General features: G+C 37.1%; 1 protein-coding gene across 2 annotated transcripts in view; it reads right to left on the bottom strand.

Annotated features, from left to right (window-relative positions):
- Positions 1 to 21,691, bottom strand: part of LOC139727439 (uncharacterized) — an 81,151-nt gene that overhangs the window by 59,302 nt on the left and 158 nt on the right. The gene's annotated exons all lie outside the window — the stretch shown is intronic.

Below are 21,691 nucleotides of genomic sequence, written 5' to 3' on the forward strand. Positions count from 1 at the left end.
CTCCGTGGTCTCTCGGGAAGCTGTGACATGATCATATTAAACACTTCATTTTCAATAGCAGAACATACGCTTTCTAAATTCTATTCTTATCCTAACACAACAGTATTCCTCTTCAGTGGTATCGTATTCATTATCTCGTTGTGTGACTGCTTGTTTCTCTCTTTCGTAAGCAGCTACCCATCCACAAAGTTTTTAATGATTTCAGCATTGAATGGAAATGTTGAGGCTGGTCTAATACTTCCAAAGATTGTACTATTGTTGAACTTCATGATGCATTCATGTACAACCCAAGAAGTTTTCTCAGATTTTCCCTGTCAACCGGAAATTGAAATTGTGTCCTATTGGCTATCCTATCTGTGTAGCAATCACCAAAGAACTGATGCAAGCTATTTTATTAGAAAAAAAAAAGAAGAAATTACTCTAAAAGTGCAATGCATGTGTAGGAATTTAATACTACAGTCATGTACAAACATGTACTCATATCACCTGAAATATTAAATACAAATCAAACTCCATGATTAAACTGAATCTATAGATGCTTTAACTATAAAATCTATGATACAGTCTTGGCATGCATTCTACATAGAATATTGTATGGCATGTACATAGTACATGTTTGTGTAACAACTGAAAGTAAATGTGTGAACATAAAAGCTCTTGTGAAGAGAAACTTTTCTGCATGACTATATGGCTGGTACAAAGTCTGTCACCTGGGAATTCGTAAATAGACCTACAGCTGTATTAGTTAACAGTAGGGAGAAGACAATCACATATCTGTAGTTTGCAAATTAACTCTAATCGATCAATATCTTTTCTCTAAAACCTGTAGTGTAGTTATGAGCATTTTGCTCCAGATTTACATTGCACTCAGCACATTTCAAACTGGAATCCATTTTGCATACTACTGTATTCGTTGACATTACAACTTGTACAAAGTATGTCATGCAAGCCTCGGAAAAACTTCCTACTTGTGGGCAAGTCCAAGATAATACGCGCATTACATATCGTCGACGACCATCCGAACCGTCGTATATGTCAAAATTCGGTAAATTTTTCGAATTTCAGATTTTGCCGTTTTAAGAAAGCCCAGCACACACTCTTTCTACTCACAAAATTTTGAAACCGGATTTTGTGTTTTTAACAGAGAAATTTGATATACGTCATTTTGCCTGAACGCGAATTGGCTGAAGGCGTTCATCCGAACCGACGTATCGCTATACGTCGGTTCGGGTGGCCGCGAAACTTCGAGTCGCGTTCAGAGAAGGTGTCGTATCGCCGGGGTCAGCCAGAACTGGCAGAAGCAGACGATGGAGCGTCAACCGGACCCTCCCCAGGACCGGTGAGTTTTATAATGAGTAGCTATGAAATCATGCAATTTCAAATAAAATGAACAGACCCAAGCAAGTTCTATCCGTAAAATTGTCACTTGTCAAGATAGATACGCAGATTGTCGTGGGTTTTCCAAAATATTTCGTCGTGTTGTTAGGTGTAGTCCTGTGTATAGATAAATATGTGGGTACAAAGGGATAATCTAGTAGCAGTAGGCCTAGGGTTTTAAAAATCATAGACCCTTTTGATAGTCTAGAAAACAACGTTCACAATGATCTCGTCGAGTCGGCTTTATGTGCTTATGGTCCATATATGGACCTCATACATAGTGGGTGTGGGCAATGCCAAACTGTTAACACTTCAGGGTGAGTTTGGGAATTACCACAAAAAGTACGAGATTACTAAGACGAGTCTAACATAACAAGTTACGTAGTCACAGCCAACAATTTAGAGCCGCTAATCGCTGGTTCATCATTGAGTGTAGGGCCCTAGAGTTCTGATGATAGGTTCTACTTACTTACATATCTATGGCCGATTGAGCCCCAAGCTTGCAAATACACACAAAGAAAAACACCCAAATCTGAGTGTAATGTATCTCATGTGAATTTGCCAATGTAAGCCAAGGATCTAGTGGTAGGGCCTATACTGGCTATAGTAAAATTAAAATGAATGATTTTACCAACGTCTGTAAATTTATCTGATACTAGGATTCCTAGGACTCTAGGAGTAGGATTAAATTATGCTGGCCCATAAATACATGTGTGTTATTCAGAGATCTAGCCAACTGCAAATGCTTTGTACGGTACCGGTACTGAGTATGAATTTTTATTGCATGCATTTTTATGTCGCTGTGAGTGCCAAGTCTCCATAATATTGAAATCACTGCAATGAAGGCTTTAGTGTGTTAACAGGCCAGAGGGCAGTACTTGAGTTAGCCCCTCCTGTGATATCTAATAGTAATACGCTGATGTTCCACTACAATTAAAATAATGAGGTCTAAATGCAATGTTCCAATTGTCAGATCTAGCCTAGCTAGGCTATAGGTGCCCACACATTCTAGAGAGTAGTTTTGCAGTACCATAAGCACAGGGAATCTTCGCCCTCTATCCGTTTATAATATGAGTTGAATTGTGCTTTTGCATTTTTATTATCAATGTAAAAATAGACCACTAGATAGGCTTGAGGTAAAACATTTCTGCTAAAATTAAAAATATTTTTTTGATACACTTGTAGTGAATGTTTTTGTTTTTGTTTGTTACAGGTCTTTGTCCTCAGGGAAACCAACAGATGTTGAAGTCCATGGGACAAAGATGGTACAAGGAATACCGTAGCTGTTGATCAGCTGAAATTCAGGAAGGGCATGCTTCCCACGACTTGGAGTTCGTGTGTCAATGCGATGGCACAGGAAACTGTGGAAAGGCACAGTTACTGCTGTGTATGGGGGAGAGAATTCTGAAAGCAGTAGCGATGATGGAAACACAAGCACCGCAGACAGCAGTGACGAAGATGATACTTCTGATTATGACGATGATGACAACATTTACCTGGCGAAATTAGGTAAGATTGTGCGCACACAAATGAATACATACTTGTAGTAAAAAGTATGGACAGTATACAGTGTGTGTGTTTATTCAATGCCTCTAATAACTTCATAACTGTGCTGCAATATTAGAAGCAGCTTACTCCATACTGTATGAATGCATTTAAGTAGTGCCTGCTATATTAGGTTTTCATGGTGTCAACTCACATACAGCACAACCTGGTATACCATGTTTTCAAAATAAAGACATGAGCGTGTACTTGTGTAGCCTTAATTCATGCTTATTTGTGTTATGCCTACAAAAAAAAAATTGATGAACAGATCAGACCTTCTATCAGTATCTTTTCTTTTTCTGTGTCACATCTGCTTGTATTTTGTGTTAGTTACTTTTTCCAATTTCATAATGCCCTTGTTTTGCTCAAAACTGAAGATTTATGTGTGTAGCCAGCAAGGCTGAGTTAAAAAAAATGTTGACTTGCTGACCCCATTCGGATGCCCTATACGTAACAAAAGAGTTTGCAAGCCTATCAGCAAATGCTATTTTTGTGCCTCACTTCCAATGATGTTTTTGTATTTTTCATAAGCACATGCAATTGACTGTGGAAAGAGGATGCATGTACCGCTTGACTGCTTTTGCATTTAATGCAGATCACCAGTCTGTTCGATCTCTGCTGATGGGCAAAAATAAAAACTCTTGTTTGTGGACATTTACATAGGGCTGTCTGAAAAATGTGGTATTAACAGGTTAATCTTAATAAAAAAAAATAAATTCAACTTTAAAAAAAATATGATAGTAACAGTGAAAAATATATGCACTATGTATATTTTGTTTTCCTCATTTACAGTTGGCATAAAAAAGGACATCAGCTGCATTTCAGAGATACCAATGCTAGTATTGAACAGTGAAGAAGCACCGTTAGATCCATCCCAGCAGAATGTCAGCTCTGACCAACTTCTCACTGGTGAGTGTTTGTAAAGCCTTAATCTTGTTCAGAAACCCAAGCAGATATGGTTCAATCAATCTTGTTGGAATATCAATTAGTAATCCGGATTAAATTATGCTATTGCTGTCATATAATAGCAAATAAAAAGAATGACATCAGCTATACACAAGCAAAGAATGTAGCATCCTGGCTACCATGTACCAGTATTTTTTGCAGTTGTCAGGGGTGGGTCAAGGAATTCTGTAAATTGGAGGGGGTGGGGGGGGGGGGGGACCACACGCACATCCTCCAGTTTTTCTCTGTTTATTTTTTGTTTTAAAAAAGGGCATCTTAAACCCCACCTGTCCCTGCGCGGATCCACCATGGGTTGTAATCTGGATGACAAAGAAATGATAACGTCCATCTTTCAATAAATATGATTTTTTTTTTAAATACAATATTTATGCACCATGTGTATTTTCTTTTTCTTTTTGTTTTCTTCATTTCCAGTTGGCATCACCAAGGACATGGACTGCATTCACGAGATACCAATACCAGAATTGAACAACGAAGCACCAACAGATCATCCCAGCAAAATGTCAGCTCTGACCAACTTCTCACTGGTGAGTGTTTGTAAAGCCTAAATCTTGTTGGGAAACCCAACCAGATATAGCTGCATTAATCTTGTTGGAATATCCATTAGTAATTAAGATTAAATGATGCTATTGCTGTCTTATACACTTTAATAGCAATTAAAAAGGATGACATAAACTACACACAAGCAAAGCGTGTAGTATCCTGGCTACGATGGACATGTACCAGTGTTTTTTGCAGATGTCAGGGGTGGGTCCAGGAATTCTGTGAAGTTGGGGGGGGGGGGACCACACGATGTCCTCCAGTGTTTCTGTTCATTTCTTTTGTTTAAAAAAAAGACAAAAATAAAGGGTATCTTACACCTGATGTGCCCCACATGAATCAACCACTGGTTGCAATCTGGATGACATGTTATCCTTCTTGTCATAGCAAATGGCTAACACACAACTGGAGAATGTAGCTTGTCTGCCAATTGTACCTGGACCTTCCAAGCAGAGTGATAATTAATCTATGAGCAATTCTCAAATGAGGATGCATGTGCCGTTTGACTACTTTCACATTAATGCAGATCACCAGTCTGTCCGATCTCTGCTGATGGGCAAAAAAAAACCTCTTGTTTGTGGACATTTAAATAGGGCTTTCTGAAAATTGTGGTATTAAAAGGTTAATCTTAATATAAAAAAAAAATAGATTCATTCTTTAAAACAAAATCTGATAGAAACAATAAAATAAACATAGGCTATGTATATTTTGTTTTCCTCATTTACAGTTGGCATCAAAAAAGACATCAGCTGCCTTCCTGAGATACCAATGCTGGTATTGAACAATGAAGGAGCACCGTCAGATTCACCCCAGCAAAATGTCACCTCTGACCAACTTCTCACTGGTGAGTGTTAGTACCGCCTTAACCTTGTTGGAGAACCCAACCAGATATTGCTGAATCAATCTTGTTGGAATATCAATTAGTAATCCGGATTAAATGATGCTATTGTTGCCATATAATAGCAAATAAAAAGAATAACATCAACTATACACAAGCAAAGAATGTAGCATCCTGGCTACCATGTACCAGTATTTTTTGCAGTTGTCAGGGGTGGGTCCAGGAATTCTGCAAATTGGGGGGGGGGGGGGGGGGACCACACGCACGTCCTCCAGTATTTCTCTGTTAATTTTTTTGTTTAAAAAAAAAGGGCATCTTAAACCCCATGTGTCCCCGCATGGATCCACCATAGATTGTAATCTGGATGACAAAGAAATGATAAAGTCCATCTTTCAATAAATATGATTTTTAAAAATGTAATATTCATGCACCATGTGTATTTTCTTTTTCTTTTTGTTTCCTTCATTTCCAGTTGGCATCACCAAGGACATGGACTGCATTCACCAGATATGAATACCAGAACTGAACAACGAAGCACCATCAGATCCATCCCAGCAAAATGTCAGCCCCTACCAACTTCTCACTGGTGAGTGTTTGTAAAGCCTTAATCTTGTTGGGAAATCCAACCAGATATTGCTGCATTAATCTTGTTGGAATATCCATTAGTAATTAAGATTAAATGATGCTTTTGCTGTCTTATACACTTTAATAGCAATTAAAAAGGATGACATAAACTACACACAAGCAAAGAATGTAGCATCCCGGCTACCATGTACCAGTGTTTTTTGCAGTTGTCAGGGGTGGGTCCAGGAATTCTGTGAAAGTTGGGGGGGGGGGGGGGACCACACGCATGTCCTCCAGTTTTTCTGTTTATTTCTTTTGTTAAAAAAAGACAAAAATAAAGGGTATCTTACACCCGATGTGCCCCACATGAATTAACCACTGGTTGCAATCTGGATGACATGTTATCCTTCTTGTCATATTGTAGCAAATGGCTAACACACAACTGGAGAATGTAGCTTGTCTGCCAATTGTACCTGGACCTTCCAAGCAGAGTGATAATCTATGAGCAATTTTCAAATGAGGATGCATGTACCGTTTGACTGCTTTTGCATTGATGCAGATCAACAAGTGTCCAATCTCTGCTGGGCAAAAAAAAAAACACCTCTTGTTTGTGGACATTTACAAAGGGCTACCTGAAAATTGTGCTATTAAAAGGTTAATCTTAGTAAAAGAAATCATAAAGTCAATCTTTCAATAAATATGATGGAAACAAATAAAATGTTTGTGCACCATGTGTATTTGTTTTTCTTTTTGTTTCTTCATTTCCAGTTGGCATCACCAAGGACATGGACTGCATTCAAGAGATACCAATGCTAGCATTGAACAATGAAGCACCGTCAGATCCATCCCACAGAATGTCATCTCTGACCAACTTCTCACTGGTGAGTTTTGTAAAGCACTTAATCTAATCGGGAAACCCAACCAGATATTGCTGACTCAATCTTGTTGGAATAACCATTAGTAATCCGGAATACATGATGCTATTGCTGTCATATGATGACAAATAAAAAGGATGATATCAACTATACACAAGCATAGAATGTAGCATCCTGGCTAAAATGTACCATTATTTATTTTTTTTTTTTTGCAGTTGTCAGGGGTGGGTCCAGGAATTCTATAAAGTGTGTGTGTGTGTGTATGGGGGGGGGGGGGGGGGGGGACAACATGCACGTCCTCCAGTTTTTTCTGTTGATTTTTGTTTAAAAAAACAAAAACAATAAGGGCATCTTACACCCCATATGTCCACGCATGGATCCACCATGAGTTGTAAGCTGGATGACATCTTGTCCTTTCAAAGAAATGATAAATTCAGTCTTTGAATAAATGTGACCGTGCACCTCAAAACGAACATAAAGTCGCACAAACTGATTTTGCGTAAAGACTGAAAATAAGTGAAATGGGTCAACCTAGCCGAACTTGACTTTTTCATATTTTCTGAATGAGCGGGTATTCTTTTACATTATGTTGAAATTTGGTATCATAAAACGGGCAGGAAAGTGTGTTTTTTTAGCAGTTTATCTCGAACGTTTTTGGTAGCATAGTGTGATTAGGTGTGTCTTTAGAATCCCTTTTTCATTTCTGAAAAACCTTGTCCACACTCTTCACTTTCAACTGTAATAACTTTTGAAAGGATAGTGCTACTGCTTTGAAAGTTGGCATTGAATATGAACAGAATGTGCTAATGAGGCATGCTTAATTTCAGTTTAATCTGATAATCCCTTCATTGTTGTTACTCTGGTGGTTTACTTCCTGTTTTTTGTCCCATTCATCGCACAGCCAGCACGGTTTGGTAAAGATTAAGCGCTTGAATAGACACTGTACTTCAGAGCCTCTTTTCTCAGTTCACACTTTTCCTGAGTTTGTGTTTTCTTTCCAATATTTAGATAGGTTAGGAGAGTCCATTTGATTTGAGTTATACATCATTTTAAAGCTTAAAGTCTGCTCTTTCAGTATATGGTCTTAACTAAAAATTCATGTCTGGCGACTTTTTGTTTGTTTTGAGGTGCAGAGTCACAAATATGATAAAACAAATGTAATATTTATGCACCATGTGTATCTTGTTTTCCTTTTTGTTTTCTTCATTTCCAGTTGGCATCACCAAGAACATGGACCGCATTCAAGAGATACCAATACACACTTTGTACCAGAATTGAACAATGAAGCACCATCAGATCCATCCCAGCCAGATGTCAGCTCTGACCAACTTCTCACCAATTATTGCTTGCCTATGGTGCCTACAGTTGTTTGTGCATGCAAAAGCAATTTAGTCTATGTATTCAAATTTTTCATAATTTATCACTCCGCACTATCTCCCCACCACAATTCGCCATGTTATGATTTGTCTACTCTATAGCTATTAAATATTCTATGATATCATGAAAGCTTTGATATTTCTTTAACAATAATTGTCATATTTTTTCATGTGAAAGATGTACATGTAACAGCTTTATTCCTCCTTCCAAATGTGATTTGATTTCTGTAGGACCGTTGCGTAGATATTACTGTTATATCGAAATGAAAGTACAATCACAAACATGCACGTAATAACAACTCAAATCATACTATGTCCTTTTTTTTTTAGCCCTAAGACGCAGAGTTATTAGAGATTCACTAATATTAGGAGGAAGTTGGCCTTCTGCTTTAAGCCATTTCCATCTGATGAATGTTTCAGAATGTTTTTCAATATAAACTGTATTGTGTACAATTTTTTTCATGTTAAAATCGGTTTAACAATTGATTTAGATCAATATCTCTTTAACCAAAGACATTTTGATTTGTACATTTAAAAATCTCGAGGAAATGTAACCATTGTATTACAGGACATGTTCATTATCAATGAATTTAAATCAATATTTATTTTACCACAGACATCTTGATCATTCTGTAAATTCAAAATTTTTTAATGAAATTTTACCATTGTAGTTAAGGACATGTTCATTCCTTTTCTTTTCTTTTTGGATGTGAGATATGGATTGATTTTGAAATAAATATTGCTGCATTTTAATGCAGCCTTGTCTCAAGACTCACTTTCTTTGTTTTGTTTTTCTCTTTCTTTGTTTTGTTTTTCTCTTCTATGTACTGTGATCTCATATCGTGAGGAAACCATAATATCATGCACACTAAAATGTCAGCATATATAATTGGAACTGAAATGATATTCATAGTACTACATGTGCTTGAATATCATTTAAGTCTGTAGGGGTCTGCAGGACAATACACCTTTTATCATTTGTGTGAACAAGTACAATCCATGTTTGTGTGTGTGGATGTTTGTGCATAGAAAATTAATTTGCATCTGTTTCAGAGTCCTGAACGTATATAAAACAATAATGTGAGACAGTCGTGTGGCTAAGTAAATTTTTTGCTTGTGGGCAAGTCCAAGATATCGCGCACCTTACGTATGGGACATTCAGAGATTTCAAACTTCTGAAAAGTAATGAAGGAGCACTTTGATTTTACTGTTTATCACCAGGATGACTGGTAGCCCTGAGAAGAATATTGTGTTTAAGTTTGATGTCATTTGACCTTGGGTTAAGTATTTTATTAAGAAAAATATAGCAACTTACGTATGGGACCAGAGAAAAACTGGATTTTTCAAAATAAGATTTGAACTGAAAATTCTCTGAAAGTACCTTACTGATCAAGTTCTGTTTAGAAAGTAAGAAAGGTACAATACTGAAGTATCTTTCAAAAAAGTTTCATTGCAAAAGAATAAAGCATATTTTCATGAAGTTGGTTTAATTAACGAAAGTACACCTTACGTATGGGACATGGCTCAACTTACGTATGGGACATTTGTCTTTAGTGCACAAGTGTATTCACGGGAATGACTTTAAATTTTCACATAGTGTCATATTCAGTTTACACAAATCATACTACAACATTTAACAAATGAAATAGACTTCTAAGTGGGTGCTTTCCCGGTTCAGGTACCTAACAAAAGCTAAAATAAGACAAATAAAAGTAATTACCAATTTACAATTAAATGTCTTAGTTTGGATTCCGTCATGCATTAACACTGTCCACATGATGTCAACACATACAGATACAGTAGATACTGACACTCTATTTCTAGCCCATTTGTAATACTCTGGTCAATATTTTTTATCAACTGAAAAAAAAAAAATGTGCAAATTCTAGCTTGCGACCTTGATGTAGCATACATGCACATGTACCATGACTAATTTGTAGTCTTGATAATTTCAACTGTAAAATCAAATGTCATGTACAGGGAAATTTGCAAATACAGTTTGAAATGGGTACTTTCAGTAGTTCTAGGCTTACCTTGCAAGTTGTATAAGTTTTTATAGAGCTTTATAATTGTTTGAAATGCGGCACAAAACACAACAACAAGAGTAATTCATTTTGCTCTGTAATCATTATGTTTTGCCATGTGAATTTCAGCTTCTGCAAAATCAATCAAATTTTGATGAAACTTTTAGACTTTAAAAGCCGTGGTAGAACAAAGAGATAGAAGAATGTACATGTACCGATAATGTTTTTTTTTTCTTCAAATTGCATGGCTTCAGGTCTATGAAACCAAAGAAGACAAAATTTGTGTTAGTACTTTGTACATACATACATGCTTGTGTAGTGATACTGGAAAGATTATCATTTGTATTCAAATCTTAAGAGAAAATGTAATTTTAGATTTGAAACACTTAAGTAACTCACTGATCTGAAACTTACAATTTCGATAAATTCTAATAACCTCATTTGATCATACACTGCCAGATTGCAATGCATGTTGATAATTGTGTAGATGTGGGGTACAAAGTACGTATGAGTTGATGAAGGTGTCTCAGAGCACATCTGTCTCTTCAAACACAAAATAGAAAAGAAAATTGAATTCCCTATTTGTTTGTGTAATTTGTGTTTTTAAGCACTCCAACCACAGAAACAGTATTGATATTGTGGTTCATGGCAAATGTAAACTATAGTCTTCATTTTACCGGATTTTCAGAAATCATGTTCATGACCTTGATAAGTCATGACATATTCTGAGGGTGTGCAGTTGAAATAGTAAACATCATATCAAAATAAAAAGTATTCTCGTAGGGTTTTTCCTTTGCTATCAACTCTAGTAATGACAAAGTTACCTGCTGTCACCTCAAGTGATTTTTCTTTTCAGTAAGACCTGCAATGTTGTCATTGATGAGCGCCACAAGCACAATTGTTTTGATTTCCCCTTTGAGGCTGTACAGCCTGTAGTACATGCTGAACAGTGTACTGCACCTAAAATGACACTCGGAGAATCCCATTCTTTTGGACAAAGTCATTTTGTAGAGAGGTAAAATTGAAAATGATAACTGAATTAAGGAAATATCCAATATCAAAATGTTAAAAGGAGGAATCTTAATTGAAGACCAGCTGCACAGCCAGCTGTAATGAAAATAAGAAGATAAATAAATATTCTTTATTTTCCTTCCTTAATCATAGAATGACTCAATAATGCTGTTTTTACACTCTCCCTGACGTTAACTGAGTAGGAGAGGCAGATATATAGACATATCCTTCAGAGTAGGTGCAAAGATTTCCATTAACCAAACAAATGTAAGGACATACAGCATCCATGTCAAAAGGTGGTTTTCCCATTCACTTTGCATGTAATGTCCCATACGTAAGGCATTTGTCCCATACGTAAGCAAACTTTAATTAGTTATAAGACGAAGGACTAATGAAATTTCCATATTTAGTTTTGCTAATCTGGAGTTAAAATGAATAAATTAGAACTTCCTGAAGTATGATTGGTCAATGTTAGAAATCTTAAGAAAAAACTTTAAAAAACATACTCAAATCCTTACGTATGGGACACTTCGTTCTAGGAAAGTGCATAATTTGCATAATTAATGTGCTGACCTTGTCTTACCAATTGGAAATTATACTAGCTCATACAGGGGTCATGTCCATAAAGGAACTAGGTCAAGGGCAAATTCAACTGATTTTAGATGAATATTTTTAATTTGTCCCATACGTAAGGTTTGTTTATAATTTATGCAAATTAAGGCTATATTTCTTGCATACATTTGCATAATTCAGTATTTTCTTTGCTGGAAATATATGATTTAACTCTTTGGCTACAACATGATATCAATAACTTTTTGATTAAATCAAGATGAATTTTGAGCATCTGAGGGGACATTATCTTGGACTTGCCCTTGTTATTTCTGATGAGCAAGCTGATAATTGAGTTTTACCCAACTGAATGATCATGAATTATGTCTGCCATGCATGTGAGCTGTAAAAGAAAATCTTTATTCATGGGTTAAAATGTACAGTATTCATCATGGCAGCTTAGAAAGAATGAAAGTTAGGTCATTACAGTCATGATTGCGGCATGAATTATCACAAAGAATAGCAAGGCTTGGATGTGTGATTTTGGCTTTTGTTTACAGTATTGGAGAGTGGGAGAAAGGGTTAAAGCGTTGCAAGGGAAAGAGAAGAGGTGGAGGAGAGCAATGAGAAGATGAAATGAGAGGAAAAAGAAGAGGCATGATGCAATGAAAAAGCAATAATTTCATAGGCCCCACCTCTTTCACAATACATGTATAACCACTTTTTGCGTGATACAAATTAGATACAAACTGATCAAAGATAATGTGTCCTAAACATGGAGTGGGTTTTTTGATTGTTTGTTTGTCTATCTGTTTGTTTTTTTTTACATCAAAGGAACTCTCGTCTGACGCCTGAAGCGTAATTCATGTCAAAAAACAAAACAAAACAAAACAAACAAACAAAAAATCTGCAGAGGAACCTCCCCCTCCCCTACCAGTGTTTCATCATGCATGCCAAAACTAGACCTTGGACGTATTTGTACTACATCTTATGAAATTATGACACAGAATAGTTGCATTCACACAAAAATATGCACGAAATCACTCGTTTTACAGATAAATACCACGTAACCATGCATATCGCATAGACGCGCGTGTTATAAGAATAGGATACGTCGGTTCGGAGATCGCACTTTCGGTACGCGCGTTCAGCAAACTGACGTATCACCCCGATACGTCGGTTCGGATGACCGCGCGTACTGAGAGTGCGATCTCCGAACCGTCGTATACCTGTTTTTCGACTCTTCCTGTGCGGATGCCTTTCTTTTTGTGAACGTACAATGTAGCATTAGTTTTATTCATACATGATTTTAAATACATATATTATACGAATCGCCTGGAATTTGCCTTTCTTTTCATATAAAAAGATCGGGAATAAAAGCAAGAAATTTCTTTACACTAGACTTCAAAGGACCCCCAAACTTCAAACGCGTTTTTCTCGAAAACGTGTTCTCGCACACCGCTGACAGATACGACGGTTCGGATGGTCGCCGACGATATATGGGACATTCAGAGACTTTTAATAGTTTTGTGACCTGAAAATAGTGTTAATGGCCTTTGGTCATATTGAACTTTATCATGGTGATTGATATCTAGGAGAAGTATAATCATGTAAAAAATGGAGAAAAATGACCTTCACAATTATATTCTAGAAGAGAAAATATGTGCCGTTACATATGGGACCAGAAAAATTTTGTTTTTTTGAACATTTTTTTCAACCTCAAAACTCTCTGAAAGTATTTCATTCTACAACTTGTAACTCACTGAGATTAAAGTCACAACACTCAAGATTATCTAGGTAAGTTTCATGTCATGAGGCAAAAAGCTGTAATTACAGGTTCTATTAAAGACAGACATGACGTGTTACGTATGGGACACTTTGTCCCCCATTCGTTTAGTGTGTGGAGAACCATGTTTATGGGTATTTTGCATAATTATTGAAGTAAAAGCAATTGAAACTACTCAAATACTGATCCAGATTGTCAAGAAAACAATATTCCCCAAATATTTACCATCATAATCATATTCAATCATATTTTCATATTTTTATGACCAACCTGAGCATGCATGCCCTTTGTCCCCCATTCAATTAGTGTGTGGAGTACCATGTTTATGGGTATTTTGCAAAATACCCACAAACAAATTTTTGCATTTTATAATCATTGAGGTACACGTAGAATCAGTTGAAATTACTCAAATACTGATCCAGATTGTCAAGGGAACAATATTCCCCAAACATTTACCATCATAATCATATTTAATCATATTCTATATTTTTATGACCTACCTGAGTATGTATGCCCTATACTGTATTTCTATTAGGATAGTTACTACTAAGAAATTGAATTGTTTAAAGGGTTTACTGTCATTGATGAAGGGCAGTATGCCATTCAGTTTCAATAAAAAACAACTTGACACAAGAAATATTAATTTTAATAAATAAGCAATACCTGCTGCGTGGAACCCCAGTAATGGAGAAGATATGATGTCTGTCTAGCAATCAGGTTATTGATTTGAGTCACATGTATACCCATGAATTTTGTCATGGCTAATACTGAAAACTGAATAAGGACAATTTGTGTATCACTTGCAATAAAAAAAAAATGATACAAAAACACTAATTTGAAGTAACATCTTCATTATCATCACGTGTTATACAATGCAGCTACAACGTAGCTAGAGCTCTACATTGTGTGGTGAACAATACTCAATATACTAGTAGTTCAACTGCAATTTTTCAATCTGCTTCTGTATTCGGTTTCAGTACCATTTAAATCAGAGGTCTCTACTTAAAGGGACTGTATAGTTCTGGTTCAGATGGGAATTCTGATTTCAACTTTTACAAGATAATTAGCACTTCTTTTTTAAATAGCATACAATTCTAAGAGGAATTCAAAGTTAACATGACAAAAATCCATTTTGAAATGGCTGAGATATCCAGAAACATGGTGTCCTGATAAAAGGTGGGTCACATTTTTTTATTAGGACCACTTCATTTTACTTTGTATTTGTTTGTTTGTTTGTTTGTTTGGTTTTTTTTGATATCACAGCCGTTTCAAATTGGATTTCCATCAAATAAACTTTGAATTCCTATTGTCTTAGAATTGTATGCTCTTTAGTAATTCATATAATTGGTTTCCAATCATCTCATAAAATGTTGAAAACTGAATCCCCATTTCTACAAAAACTATACCATCCCTTTAATGCTGATTTTCATTGTGTATTTTGCCATCTTACCCTCCCCCTTTCTGAAAATTGTTCAGTCAAGTACATGTATTGTTTCAAGTGTCTAACTCAAAAGTAGCTACACAGTTGGGATGCTTTCTTCAGGATGATTGACCATCTGTGTACTGAGAGACCTTCCCAGCTAGCTACATGCATTCACATGCAATATGTATGAGGATGTCCCATATGTAACGCATTTGTCCCATACGTAACATTATTTCATTACCTAAAAGAAAATATTTCTTTTGCTATTTTTTTCTTTTCTTCTATGGTATTCAATTTTGTTAAACAATAAATTAGAACTTTCCAAAAGGGCATTCAAATAACCTTAGCATTTTCAGAAAAAAAAACTAAAAAAATGACCTCAATTTGTTACATATGGGACATCTCATGATAGGACACGAGCTAATTTGCATAATCATTTGCATTTAATCCCTAAATTTTCATACCAAGTTAAACCATTTGATGAACTTCGTATGTCCACATATTAATCAAATATCATTGGCTTCCCTTTGAATAAATATGAATTTTTATAAATGTCCCATACGTAACGCTGTGTTTCACATTTATGCAAATGAAGCCCTTGAAATTTGCATACATTTACATAATATAATTTTTTCCTCCATGGAAATCAAAACTTCAACTCATAAGCTTCAAAATGATACCAAACATGTCAATATTGAGCAAAGATGAAATTTTGCCTTCTGAGGGGACCTTATCTTGGACTTGCCCTTGTCCAGAACAAACTTTGTTTTTTCCCATGGATTAACTTTGAATAGTATACAGCAAAATATTTAAGACCAGCAAAGACGTCCCACAGATCATCATGAGTTTTGACGAAACTTTAAATAGTGTGTTGTACATTCTATTAACAAGAGAACAAGTCAAATTTTCATTATATCTGGATGTTTGTACAGTCTGAAATATCAAAGATGAAAGATGGAGAAGTTTAGGTCCAGTTTCTTACTTACTGTGACATGTCATTTGATACAAGTTCACTTTACTCAGCATAATCATACCTCACCAGTTTTGTCATCTTAAGACTCTGTGAAACTGAATCAATTTTTGTCCAGTCTTGGAAAACAAAGCTACATGTACCTACTATAGATACCGTGCAACAAAATACAAGATTTTGGCATGGAAGTACAGGAAGTCAATGTACGTTTATGTGTGGTCTACATCTCCTTTTACGGATTCCAGGTGTTGGCAGATCAATGGCAAAACCGATTAAACCACTGGGATGCTCACAATAAAGTTGACATGAAAGAAAAGCCTCAGTCAAATACAGTGTAGAAGCAAGTTCATTTCATTACTTGCCGTTTGAGAATCTGTGTGTGACAGAGTACTTGGCTGCATGTACTGCATGCTGTGCTGCACTGTATGACGGGATGTTGTGCAAGTTTCTTCATTGACAAATGACTGATCAATGTTCCATTCTCCAAATCTCCTCAAAACCACCAGCCAGCAGCAGTGTGTATGTGTGTGTACATGTGTGTGTGTGTGTGTGTGTGTGTGTGTGTGTGTGTGTGTGTGTGTGTGTTGGGGGGGGGGTGTAATCATGTTTTATGACAGGGGTAACTCTAACTTTTCCTGAGATGGTCCATTAGGACCACTGAAATCTTTAGATCTGAAATTTTTGTGGCCTGAAAAAGGTTGTGGCCTGTAATAAATGGAAACATTTCCATTTTGAAATGCCCAAAGGGGCCACCAAAGATAGGCTTTTTGGAAATTTAGTGGCCTGACATCATTTTTTAGTAGCTTTAGTGGCCCCAGGGCACTGCTAATGTCGAGCCCTGATGTCTATTCAATATGGGTTCGTAAAGCAACAGTCTGCATTCATCAATTTTGAGGGAATGGGATTCTGGTAAGTTAGCTCAGAAGGGCAATACCTTGCTACATCCAGCTTCCCCATTGTACAAGTGATTAATAATGCAGTCGTAAATCTACCAAGGAGGTGTCCCCCTTATACCTCCTTGAGTCTCCTGGAGAAAATTTGAGACCACAGCAAAAGCCTATGCATGCATTTTGTAGCAACATGTTGCATTTTGTCAGGTATAGGTGTACGAGGACACAGCTACAGCCGAGTTGCAAAAGAAAGAAAAAGAAATATACTGACATTTCAGTATGATCAATCCTTCTTCATGACTCATGGAAGGCCAATCAGACTAGACTACCTGCACAAATGCACAATTACCGCGGGGTATTTCGCAAGCCCATACCGCTACCAAAGCACGGCTCTACTAGATGACAGTTGGGCATTAAAGGGTGTGTACAGTTCTGGTCGAGGTGTAGATTTAGCTTTTAACATTTTGCGAGATATTCAGAAACCACTCCATGAGATGTCAAAGAGCATGCAGTTCTAAGGGGTATCAAAAGTTTATTCGATGAAAATCGGTTTTGAAATGGCTGAGATATCCAAAAACAAGGTGAAACAAAGAGATCTTAATAAAGTTGTGGCATGTCGCCTTTTATTATTAGCACTTTTTTGGATATCTCAGCCATTTGAAAACCAATTTTCATCAAATAAATGTTGAATCCTTCTTAGAATTACATGCTCTTTCATATTTCATAGGAGGCTTTTCATTATCTTGCTTAGGAATGTTCAAAACATGAATCCCTACCTCAACCAGTACTGTACAGTCCCTTTAATGAACAGCCCTGTACTTTCTATCCAATCCATGTACACTGTATTGAATGCAGTGTATCTCATATTCCAGTGTAGTTGACTGTAAAGTGCATCAAAATCATAGTAAAAATTGTTTATTTCAACTCGCTCAAGAAACTTTGAACCAAAGTGGACACAAATCTTGAATTGGTCATATTTACTTTGACTTTCACGTCATTGCTCAAACGGTTATTTATCCACTCTTTGTGGCATAATGCTGCCCTGCCTATGCTGTACACAATCTGAAAATGAAGTTATTTTGTTAAAATGCAAATTGAGGGTATGTGATGTCTAACCAGTATTCCCAGGAGCTAAAAGCATAAATGATTAAATGATAAGTTAAAAGAAGACGGTTGAGAATTTATGCTGTTCCTAGTGCACACATAAGCTCATTGTCATACATTGCACACATGTATACATATCTGTTCGGTGTGCTTAAAGTACATACCCGTATTTAGAATATGTGTAGACTTTATACTTGATTGTGTGCACTCTAGTAAATTTCTCAACCGAATTTTTTTCACCTTGCCATGGACCTACCTGTACTCATTCATACATCAATACAGAATTCTGAAATCCCCATAGACTTAGTATACAGGCCACCAGGTTCCCATACGGAACGGGCTGTAGCTCTTTGTTACTTAGAGGACGTACAAGACCATCATATCCTTTTTATTGGCATAATTAAGTACCGGTAGATAGCCAACTTCAATTTTAAAATTTGTATAGGCAGTGTACATATGCCACAACGGTCGCAAGGAGTGAGTTGTTTGGAGTGACAACATGATTTATAAAAGTTGACAGTGCAGTGATATCAATGTATCCCAATAGCTGATTTGGTTGGTTCATGCACATGCGATATGCATGAAGAGTGATTGGAAATATTTAAAGCTAATTATGAAATGTTCGCCATGATTTCGGTGCAATGATGGTTCAGTGGATGTAAACTATGTTCATGGATACAAAAGTGTTCATTAGTGCCTGGAAGCTCTTCTTTGCACCCACCTCCCTGTCCACGTAAAACATATAGACTTCTGGGCTCTGGAAAAAAATGTGACATTTTGCATACAATGTATAGGAGAGCCTGTTAATTAACTCGGCATAGTATGGTGGTTGGGTAATTCCTACCATTTGTAAATCGGTCTCTCCCATGAAAACAAAAATTAGGATCTACCACAGACTATATACAGGTCTAATTCAATTAAGAACCTAGCAGAGAGTGGCTGAGGGTGTGGTATGAGTGTGCCTTTATCAACTCAATCTGGCACAGAGTGAAGGTTTCCAAATAACTTTCAGGGAGTTTTGGGCAGTTAATAATGCAAAGCTGTTTTGATTATGGGGCTAGAAATGTGAAACGGTTCTGAAATGCTGTAAAACTAGATATATCGCTACGGCTACTGATATGCCTCCGCCATAATGCATGGTTCTCCTAATAGGTCTATAGTACAATGTCTTGACAATGTGTGACGACAGTTTCACACAATTGGCAAAATATTAAAATGACAGGTTTGACACAAATGTGCTGAATGTTCACTTTCCTAGAACTAGGTTCAATTGGATGAATGATTAAAATGTCAGAGTGCAGGTATTTGGGGAACTGATGATTTTTACTTGACTTTTGACCCTTTTATAAGTTTATGCATTGAGTAATTTTCAAGGTATTGAGAAAAAGTATAATTTCAGTATCAAATGGGAAAATAGCATTATCTAAACCTCGCCTTTGACCTTTGACCTCACAGTTCCAAAGAGAATCACTGTTAGGTTGAACATGCATAAATATGTAAGTTTCATGATGATACCTTGAGTTACTTTCGAGATATGGAGGAAAAAGTGCAATTTAGCACTTTCACTTGACCTTTTACCTTTTGACCTTTGACCTTTTGGCAAGAAACTTCCCAAAAATATATATTGGGTAATACATGCCATACATCAAGTTTTAAAAAAAAAACCTTCAGGCATATTGCATTTTAAGGAAAGTAGTGATATTTTGAGGAGTTGACCTTGACCTTTGACCCCCTGACCTTTGACCCATGACCCCCAACTTCCCTACATAATCACTGCCCATCGGTACAAGCATATATACTAAGTTCCATGAAGATACCTTGAACCATTTGCGAGATATGGAGAAAAACATGAAATTTCAATTTTTTTTTCACAAAATAACCTGTGACCTTTGACCTTTGACCCTGTGACCCTAAAATCCACACAAAGTATTATCCCCCAAGGATATACCCTCATACCAAGTTTGATGTAAAACCACCACACGGTTCTTGAGATATCGACAAAAACAAAACGGGACGGACGGACGGACGGACGGACGGACGACCCGAAAACATAATGCCTCCGGCCACTTCGTTGCGGAGGCATAAAAATTGTGATCGCGAATGCATTTGAGCCAGAAACCCAATTCTGCAGAAATAAATAATAAATGGAAAGATGTTTTGAAACACTTCTTCTTCTTCTTCCAGGTGAAGTACTGACCTCTGGGAAGTGTATTTTCATACTTTTTGCAGTGCTGAAACTAGTGTGCCATGCTGCATTGTTTGATGCTGTTTTGTTGCAATTAATGTATATACGCTATAAAAAGTAAAAAGTGCTCTTTGTGCAAGGAAAATTAGCTCCTCTTCCAACTAGATTTGACGCAGTGTCACCCCAACCAGCTGCCCCCTAAACTGTTCGAGGGAAGAAGCAGCTGTCACACTGGTGGGGAGCTGGTTCCAGAAGAGTATGACACTTGGGAAGAAGGAGTTTTGAAAGCCAGAGGTCCTGCAGAGTTGCTGTCGATATTGAGTAGGTCTTCGTCCAGATGATCGTGTTACCGGGTAAATGTAAGGTGGTTCAGGTGGAATAGCAACCAGTTGATGCAAGATGCGGTACAGCATGATGACTTTCAGCTGGGCCCTTCTTTCTGCAAGAGATTACCATTTTAAGGAGTGAAGCATTTCACTGACACTGTGTCGAAGGTGAAAGTCTCCCAGAGTGAACCGAGCGGCATGCCTTTGAACCATTTCAAACTTCCAGATTTGGTCTTGGCAGTGAGGATCCCAGGCTGTTGAGGCATATTCAAGGATCGGGCGGACGTATGTCACATAGGCTTGTTCTTTGATTTTCTTGGGGCAGCCATGCAGGTTTCTCTGGAGGAATCCCCGTGTGCTGTTGGCCTTTCTACTCGTTTACAGCTAGGACCTGCACCCATGCCAACCACACATCTTCAGTCCTTGGTCAAACTGCGCAATGGAGCTGCGCAGTGACAAGGCCTCCCAGCCCAGTCGACTCACAGCAATGTTGATAAGTTATGCAACAACTCAAGAAACACGATCTGGTTTGATTAGGTATTGAAACGCATATTTAAAAATGGGAAAGTTGATAAACAAAGCCAAAGTCAATCATGATTTTTACAATACGAGCCGTTACTTTTGCGTACAGATATTTTCGCAAGTGATGAGGTAACGAGCATTTTTGCGAGTCCTGATGATCTACAGTCTGGTATAGGGCAGGGCAAACCACTTTCACTCACTCACAATCTATACCTGTGGTATATGGCCCAACATCAGTTAGGTCATTGAGGTCTACGGTAAAGCGTTTGCACACTATCTATAACTGTGTGAAGGAGCGCCCCGGGGTTATGATTGCCGGTGCGGTAAAATATGTGAGCATAGACTATGCTCACATATTTTACGGCACCGGCAACCCTGTCTATGCTCACATATTTTACCGCACTGGCAACCATAACCCCGGGGCGCTCCTTCACACAGTTATAGATAGTGTGCGAACGCTTTGTGTTCGGGCTGGTCGCAGTTACAGCAACCCCAACACATCATGACATTCATGTCAGTTTCATTTTACAGCACCTCAGCCCAGGGGGTTAAATCGCAGAGTACAAATTACAATGTACAGTTACCATGGTTACTGTTCTCTACTTGGGACAGTCCTCCTACAACTTTCTTAAAATTGAACAGAGTCTATTCTGTTTGACATGTGACAATGCAATGTAACTTATAATTATTATAAAAATAATTAGTGGATAAATTAGATTTTACTACTATGCCAGACTCCAAGTCTGAGTCTAAAATTTACTCCTCTTTTTATACTGGAAATTTGCTCAAAAAGCTTGGTTTACTATTCTAATTAGATCTA

Source organism: Diadema antillarum, unplaced genomic scaffold, assembly GCF_040938485.1.
Source record: "Diadema antillarum isolate AM-2024a unplaced genomic scaffold, OU_Dant_1.0 seq00000131_RagTag, whole genome shotgun sequence".
In the NCBI taxonomy this organism is placed as follows: domain Eukaryota; kingdom Metazoa; phylum Echinodermata; class Echinoidea; order Diadematoida; family Diadematidae; genus Diadema; species Diadema antillarum.